This window comes from Piliocolobus tephrosceles, chromosome 17, assembly GCF_002776525.5.
Source record: "Piliocolobus tephrosceles isolate RC106 chromosome 17, ASM277652v3, whole genome shotgun sequence".
NCBI lineage: Eukaryota > Metazoa > Chordata > Mammalia > Primates > Cercopithecidae > Piliocolobus > Piliocolobus tephrosceles.
The window spans coordinates 57,775,192-57,783,969 of NC_045450.1; positions in this window are offsets into that span (position 1 = coordinate 57,775,192).

An 8,778-nucleotide genomic window follows, 5' to 3' on the forward strand; every position below is an offset into this window, starting at 1 on the left:
ATCCCCACCTTAGTTTCACCAATAAAAAATGTCTTCAGACATTGCTCAATGTCTTTGGGGAGGTAAGAGGGGACAAAATTGCCCCCAATTGAGAACTGCTGCTTTGCGATGTTCCTAGTAGGGTGAGCCCTCAATAAGTGGTTATTATTTGCTGTGTTGAAGTTTGGCAAGATTTCTCTTCTGGGCCTTGCTGATCTCTTCCTATTTCTGTGCACTGCTTAAAGGGAAAGTCGATGACAATGGGGCTTCTAAACTCCAGCCGCATTGGATATAAAGTACTAGTTCCTTAATCTGGTGGGACAGCCTGATCAACTGGAACTTGGTTCTTACTGTGTTTCTCATTATGCAAACCTAAAGGAATCCAGCCTGGGCAACATAGTGAGACCCTGTCTCTCCAAAAAAAAAAAAAAAAGGAGAGAGAGGGAAAAAAACAAGACACAAAATTCAGCAGAGCCCGGTGGCACACCCCTATAGTCCCAGCTACTCAGGAAACTGAGGTGGGAGGATTGCTTGAGCCCAGGAGTTCAAGGTTGCAGTGAGCTATAATTGTGCCACTGAACTCCAGCCTGGGTGACAGAGTGAGACCCTGTCTCTAAACAAAAGAACAAACAAACACCCTAAAGGTTTTTGAGAGCATTAAGTGCAACATAAATCTTTCAGTCCTTTACTATTAGTTAAAATATGAGCTACAATTAAAATGAAACGGTTGATTTTGTGGGGAGCAAGATCTTCAGGTAATCTTCATTTGTGGTGAATACATTTCTGTTTAACCACAAGCCTCAGAATTAGTAGTTCCTCATTCAGGGGACAGATTGGAGAAGGGTCTTATGGAAAAGGACCAGCAGGAGACAGAGGTGGAAGAGTTGGATGCATTTGAAGTCTCCACTATTTAGGAGGTGGCCTAAAAGATCCTGGGGAGTGCGTGGGCACCTCCTTTTGGTGCCCCGGATGTCAGGAGGGTCTCCAACACTGATTTTGGCTGCTGCTTTGTTGCACCATCCTCTATGGATGGTTTGGCTCTTATCTTGTTTGACTTCTTATACACCTGCTCTAAAATCTCCGCAGGAATTCCATATGGTTCATGGAAGTATTGCTGCTCAGGAGTGAGAAATGTCCCTCCAGATTTTGGAGAAGCTTTCTTTCTGGATGTCTCCAGAGCTTGCTTTGGGGCAGCCCTTCAGTCACAAGTTTGGCAGCATAATAATTCCTCCTTGCTGAGGTTGTCCCAGGAATGACACAGAGCGCCAGAAGCAAGCTTTGGAAACACAGCTGGTGCAACATTAGGAGCGCCTCTATGCCTTGGCGTAGAGAAGCAGGTTCTAATTTTTGCCCTAAGTTGGTTGATGGCCCCAGGTATCACATGGAATATCTTTCTATTACAAGAATCAGCATGGAGTTGAATTCTAGGAGAAACGTCTCAATGGTGTGGGGCACGACCATTGGAGCCTCCTTTCTGATCATGTAGATCTGGGCCATCATTTGCGCAGCTGGTCCTGTGAACTTGGTGCTTAAGATTCCAGTTAGCACCTTGCGATACCATAGTTGTGCCACAGAAAAAGGTAACATAGGCGGAGATGTCCAGAGTTGGGTGAGGTGTGTTTACCGTAGAAATGCTGCTGGCTGTTTTCAAGGTATTGAAGCTCTCTGCAGAGGTGGCTATTATTCTGGGACTCTCTAAATAATGATACTAGATTGTTGGTTGCAGCATGATGAGACCAAATCAGAGTGGAAAGTCATCACTCTTACAGAGATTCTGGTTTCCCGTGAGTTTCGTGGTCACAGTGCTGGGGTTTCAGATTTGGAGTCAATCGCAAACACGCCTCCAAGAATACCTCTCTTAAAGCCAGGCACACTGCACAGAGGATGGTGGTGTGGATTATCCTAGCAGTGTTGAGTCCTCTCATTTGCTGTGTACACAGACAGAATAGCCAATGCTGAAGCACGTCCAGCCTCCACAGGTAGAACCCCAGTCTCCTGAATCTAACTCAGGAGAGCCAGGGAGGGATGCTGAGGGCTAATGATTGGGCTGACCCTGGATTCGCCATCATTTTGGGAACCGGGTTGGTTCCTCTTTGATACTTTGACACGGTACCTTTTGTGTACTTCCCTGCAGAAGTGAAGGTTGCAGCAAAGCACAGATGCAAGGTCAGGAGAGACCCCAGGTGAGCCCTGGGACAAAGTGGAGGGGCTTCCCCAGCAGGCACAATCCCCAGGTGAGGCAGAGCATTGCAGAACAATGACTTGCTGTAGACAGCCTCCTGAAGGCTTGTGTGAGGTTCTTCTTGAATTTTCGGGAGAGCATTGGCTGTACCTGGGCCTCCCTTGTTCTCCCGGCTGTGGTTCAGTGACACCTCTTCTTTCCATCTGGAAGGGAAGAGGACTGCCTCTTTTAAACCACAATGCACGGTGTTTTGCCCTCTGGGTTCATCATGAATGGACGTGTCAGACTTTGTTCTCACCCTGAGATTCAACTGCTTTCTGACTTGTGGTGCTTCGGATGCTGGGGAGGGTGAGGCAGGTGAGATGAGGGTAGTGAGTGATGGCAAATGGCACCGAAAACTGGGGTATTGACCCACCAGCTCCTGTCTCTCATTGGTTGTGTTGAATATAAAATACTCCAGGAATAAATACTCGGCGCTGGGAAGTAAAACCACACTCAGGCAAAAGTTTAATCCTCTCAGCAAGGCAATTTATTTCTGCAGAAGGGTGTCACTTGTGTCAATCAAGATCCCAAGTGCACAGAACAAAGGAGACCAGGGGTTTTTTATCCTTAGCAGTCCCTATCTCTGTGTCACTCCCCCATGGGCTGGGGTTGGACCACACAATCTGAGCTGACCTGATTGGCTACTTGTACATATTTTCCTAAATATGGCAGAGGAGGGGGACATGAGGTACAGAGGTGGAGCGTGTGAGATGTGCAGTTTCTGGGGAACAATGGGTACAGGTAACCAAGGGAACAGATGTGAGTTGTTGATTAGAGCTGATGGGAAGGGGTAGGCTGTTTATGGTAACTAGGGCCAAGGAAGAACAAGAAAGTTGAGTTTGAGAACAAAGGATAAGGAAGTTAACAGGCTAAACCTTTTGAAGAGAAACTCAGAAAGATTTATTGTATCTTACAGTTGAGACACGCTCTGGGTGAGGGGGCCTCCTCTCTGGGATGTGTGGCCTCCCTGCCCTCTTGGGCCATCTCTTTCCCCTGCTATACTTTTGCCTGTGTCTCTGCAACTTCTTAACAATGACTGTGGCCATGCTTTTAACTGCTTGGTTCTTGATTAAATATCCTGTTTTCTGAGCAAATATCCTGACTTCAGTGATTTTCATAAAACCAGAGGTTAAGGAAAGTCACAGTGGAAAGGGAGTCCATTACAGCCGCCTCCCCCAGGACTCCCAGGGCCGCCCGGTGAGTGAGGCGTCTCTCCCTGAGGTGGTGTCTCTGGCACAGCTCACAGCCCTTAGGCCTCTGCCCTCTGGGTGCCCACAGCAAGCCCTGGCTGACCCTCCACCTTGTCCCACCGTCCCTGCCTTGGGGGACCGAGGACAACTGCAGCAGGGCCAAGGGCTCTTGGGATTTAGGGTGTAGCTCTGTGGTCAGGCAGGATTCTTTAAAACTTTAATTTTTAAAACTCATATCTAAAACCCTTGCTTCTCTTTCACCTTGCATTTCGGTTTGCAATTTCTGTCCTGATGAATTTCAGCAAGCTCTTCGCGTGGGGCTGATGAGATTCTGGATTGCTTTGAGAGCAGTTAGTGATGAGACTGACGAGGTCCCCTGCTCACAACAGGATATGTTAATGGCTCCCAGGTTGGAGATAAACTCTTGTCTCCACATTCAAGAGGGGGCAGGGCTGGCTTCAGGCCCTGAGCTTGGTTTAATGCTCTGCTGCTGCCTTAATTATTAATTAAATGATTATTAATCCTTTAATGTTTGATGACTTTTGGAGAAGAAGGCCCCACATCTTCTCTCAGCACTGGGACTTACAAATCATTTCCCTGGTCCCAAAGAGGACAGTCCCAAGGCAGAAGCCTGTCCTGGGCTGATTGCTGGGGGCCATGAAGGCCACAGGGACCAGCTTGGCCGAGACGGAGGCTGGGCTTGAGGAGAGAGCAGAGGGGGACAGAGGGAAGATGACGAAGTGGGGACAGAGGGGCTTGCTGACCAAAGGGGATGGATAGGATGAGAGGCCGGCATTTCAGGTGGGATTCCAGAGGGCAGGAGCGTTGCTGTGATTATTTGCCATCTCGCCAGATGGGGCTCATGTGTGCGGGCAGGGGTCGGGCTGCCTTTGTTCCTCACTGTACCCTGGGTGTGAGTACAGCACCATGCACAGCCTGTACTAATGCTCAAAAAAAAAAAAAAAAAAGAAGTTGTCATATGACAACTCATGACAAAAAAAAGTCATATGAGCAATGTCACAGCCATACCGTATGACAGTAAAGTATGTTTCTTTGACAAGCAGCTAGTTTCTGGACAGGAGTGCTGGTTACGTGGAAACCAGGGGAGTCGTTTGGTGCTGATGGTGAGTGTCTATCTCCATTGCTGGCTTAAAGCAAAGGAGCATGTGCCCTTCGGTCAGTGTCGGTGGGACTGGACCCTGTGACTACTCTGTGCCTTCAGAGAATTTTCTTCTCTGGGCTCCTGGCCCTTCACCCTGGCTTCTTCGTGTGTCGCTGCTGGGTTCGTTGTTCCTTCCTCCCCATCACCCTGGGTCACAGGGCTGTCCAACGCATGCACCTTGAACATGTGCCCTTACCAGGAGGAGGGTGTGGTGGGTCCCCCGTCCACTTCTGTCTCCTTCTGCCTGTGTCTGCATTGCTTGTCGTGCTTCCCTTTCAGCCAGTGCTTCTGCTCTGTGTCTGCAGCTGACCCAGTCCTTTAGTCAATGTTGGTGGCCACTGACTGACCGGTATGCTCGCCTTGCCACTGACCTTCCCTATCCTGCAATGCTGCTCCTTTGGAGACAGACTTGCCCCTGCTCCTCACCTTGTGTGGGTTTGCTGGAGAAAATCCTCCCAGATGATGCTGGGATCCCAGGGAAGGGTCTCTGGATGGCGTCAGCTCTGTCCTGGGGAACTGCAGCTGCAGCAGGGCGGAGGATCCAGGGGGCTGTTGTCCTGTGGGGGGGAGGGCGGAAGCCTCTGGTGCAGAGGGTGAGTTAAGCACACTCCGCATTGCATGGTAGGCCACGATCAGGGGGTCTCTGTGAGGTCTCCCTCTTGTTTTATTCCTTTTGAATGAGATTTCTCACTCCTAGGCCTCCCTCTCCCACTGCAGGCGTCATTCTGCTTTGTCTTGGGTGCCTTTAGAAAAATGCTCTAACAAAGCACTGTGGCTGTCTTATGTGTAGGTACTTTTAATTCACATAGATGGTATCATTCTGCCATTTCTTCTCCTCCTTTCTTTCTCAATCAATGCTATGTTTTAAGGTATGACCTTCCTTTCTACGGTCTTAAAACTTACTGAGATTTCCCAAAGACCTTCTGTTTATGTGGGCTAATGCTATTGATGTTTACTGCATTAGAAATGGAAAGGAGACACTTAAAAGAATTTGTTTGAAAGTAGCAGTGATGGACTCATTGCGTGTTAACATAAGTAACATTTTGGCATTATTATGAAAATTGTTTTGACCTTGCAGAATTCCTGTCCTAGTTAAGTGTCAGTTTGTTTTAGAATGTGAAAGGGCACCGTGAAGGACAAAATTTGGAAAGTGAATTTTATTCATGTTGTTTTATAATACCTGATTCTGGAAAGAAACTATGAAGTGTATTACATTTTAGTAAAATCTGCTCTGGTTTCATGAGTTTGCCTCCTTGGTTGCTGATGGATACCACTGCCTAGAACAGGAAAGGTTATTCTGGATAGCAAAGATTCTGTGTCATACCAGAATACTTAATAGTGTTTTATGTTTAACTTGTAATGCCCTAGAATAGGGCACAACAAAAAGTCCTCACTCATGAACAAGCTGTATGTAAGCTTCTTTCTTTATTTTACTTATTTATTTTGCAATTCATGTGTGCATAGGCTTTTTAAGAAATTGAGATCTTGTTTGCCTTTTTAAAGAGTACGGGTCATTGGTTTTTAGTATATTGCTAGGCTTTGCAAACACCACCACCATTTACTTCTAGAACGTTACAGAAGGAAAGCCCACGCTCATTAGCACACGCTTCTTGTTACTCTCTCGCTACCCCTAACCCCTTGACAGCCCCTGATCTACTTTCTGTTTCTACGGATTTTCCCATTCTGGCCATTTCATAGAAATGGAATTGTACAATACGTGGCCTTTTATGTCTGGCTTCTTTCACTTAGCATAATGCTTTCAAGGTCCACCCATGTTGGAGCATGTATCAGGGCTTTGTTCCACTTAGGGCTGATTGACACTCCATTGCATGGGTATACCACATTGTGTTTTTCCAGTCATCAGGTGATAAGAATTTAGATTGCTCCCACTTTTAGCTATCATGAGTGATGCTAGGAACATTTGTGTGCGAGTTTTTATGGGGACGTATGTCTCTTCAATACTCTTGGGTCTGTTTATTTTTAAATGCTTTCTTATCACTTAATTAAGTGAGTCGCCAAAGATTGTTTCTCAGCCACCCATGAGCATATGTTAATCAAGCATCTAAATCTTTGACAACTCTTTAGATGTTGCCTTGCGAAATTAGACAGGAAAAAAAAAAATGAAAAGGAATTTTCGGGAGATCTTTTACACCTGCAGTAATTTCCCAGAGGAGCCTTGGAAAATCGCAGAGATTTGTTCTTCCACCCTATAAAAAGAAAGATGCTGGGCCGGGCGCGGTGGCTCAAGTCTGTAATCCCAGCACTTTGGGAGGTGGAGACGGGCGGATCACGAGGTCAGGAGATCGAGACCATCCTGGCTAACACGGTGAAACCCCGTCTCTACTAAAAAATACAAAAAGCTAGCCAGGCGAGGTGGCGGGCGTCTGTAGTCCCAGATACTCCGGAGGCTGAGGCAGGAGAATGGCTTGAACCCAGGAGGCGGAGCTTGCAGTGAGCTGAGATCCGGCCACTGCACTCCAGCCCGGCCACAACAGAGCAAGACTCCGCCTCTAAAAAAAAAAAAAAAAAAAAAAAAGAATTCGTTTGAAAATAGCAGTGATGGGCCCATTGCATGGTAACATAAGTAACATTTTGGCATTATTATGAAAATTGTTTCAACCTCGCAGAATTCCTGTCCTAATTGTCAGTTTGTTTTAGAATATGAAAGGGCATGGTGAAGGACAAAATTTGGAAAGTGAATTTTATTGACGTTGTTTTATTATACCTGATTTTGGAAAGAAACTATGAAATGTATTACATTTTAGTAAAATCTGCTCGGGTTTCACGAGCTTGCCTCCTTGGTTACTGATGGATACGACCTAAGAGAGAAGTTTACTCTCCTCCATTCTGACATTATTGGTTACGGTAATAAACTAACCACAGCTATGAAGTCTCTGTCATCTATAGATTGTGTTTGTTTTTCTCTGATGCTTGCTTGAAGGGTCTGCTCTAAACTACAGGCTGCAGTTGGTGTCATCAACGAAAAAGAACAGTTTTAGAGCTGGTAGTAAATGACTAGACCAGATACTTCCAAATTGCCTGCACTTTATAGACTTGTGAGCACAGGCATCTGAACTGACATCACTTAAGCAGCTCTCAGATTATAACAGTGGACAGAGTCAGAATTTCTAGGACTCTTTTTTAATCCACAAGCAGATGACTTCATGAAAGCAGAGGATGCGGATCCAAGATCCAGTGGAACAAGAATTTATTTCATGGGACTGCATGAGGTGCTGTGGGAATTTCATCATAGTTATTTCTTTAAACTCTTGTTAATGTTATTCTAATGTTCTATCTTCAGGCTCTAAGAGGAAACCTTTTCTCTTCTTTGGCTCCCTGTAACCCATCACAATTTAGTGGACTCTGCTTTTATATACTGCAATACGACATTTTAAAATGAGACTTGGCTCTGGCTGGTGTGCAGGGATATCTCATTGTGGTTTTAATGTGCATTTCCCTAGTGGCTAATGATGTTCATCGTATTTTATGTGTTTGTTTGCCACTCGTTTATCTTCTTCATCAAAGGGTTAGGAAGTAAGATTCTTTTTTTTCCTTTCTTTCTTTCTTTCTTTTTTTGAGACAGAGTCTTGCTCTATTGCCCAGGCTGGAGTGTAGTGGCGTGATCTCAGCTCACTGCAGCCTCTGCCTCCCAGGCTCAAGTGATCCTCCTGTTTCAGCCTCCTGAGTAGCTGGGACTACAGGGACGAGACACCACACCCGGCTAATTTTTTGTATTTTTAGTAGTGACAGGATTTCACCATGTTGGCCAGGCTAGTCTCGAACTCCTGACCTCGGGTGATCGATCCACTGCCTTGGACTCCCAAAGTGCTGGGATTACAGGTGTGAGCCACGGTGCACGGCCTAGGAAGTAAGATTCCGAAGGACACTTTGACGCTATCTGTACCAAGCTCCCCATTCTACAGATGGGGGACTTGAGATCCGAAAAGAGATGTCTGGCCATTTTCCCACAGCCCACTGTGGTCTCTGAGTGGAAACTAAGGGCAGATGTGGGGAGGACGGAGCACACTGAGCCAGGCCTCTGGGCAGTCTCTGGAGCCCCCGTCTGCCCCACTGTGGGATTGGCATGTGGTCAGCTCAGCACAGCTGCTCCTTGGCATACAGTTCAGAGGATTCACGCTCGCTAAGCAGGAAAAAGTGTACCTGGTAGGCACCTTGTCTAAGGACTTCCAAACATGGAAGTACCTGAGTTCCTGTGAGCCCTG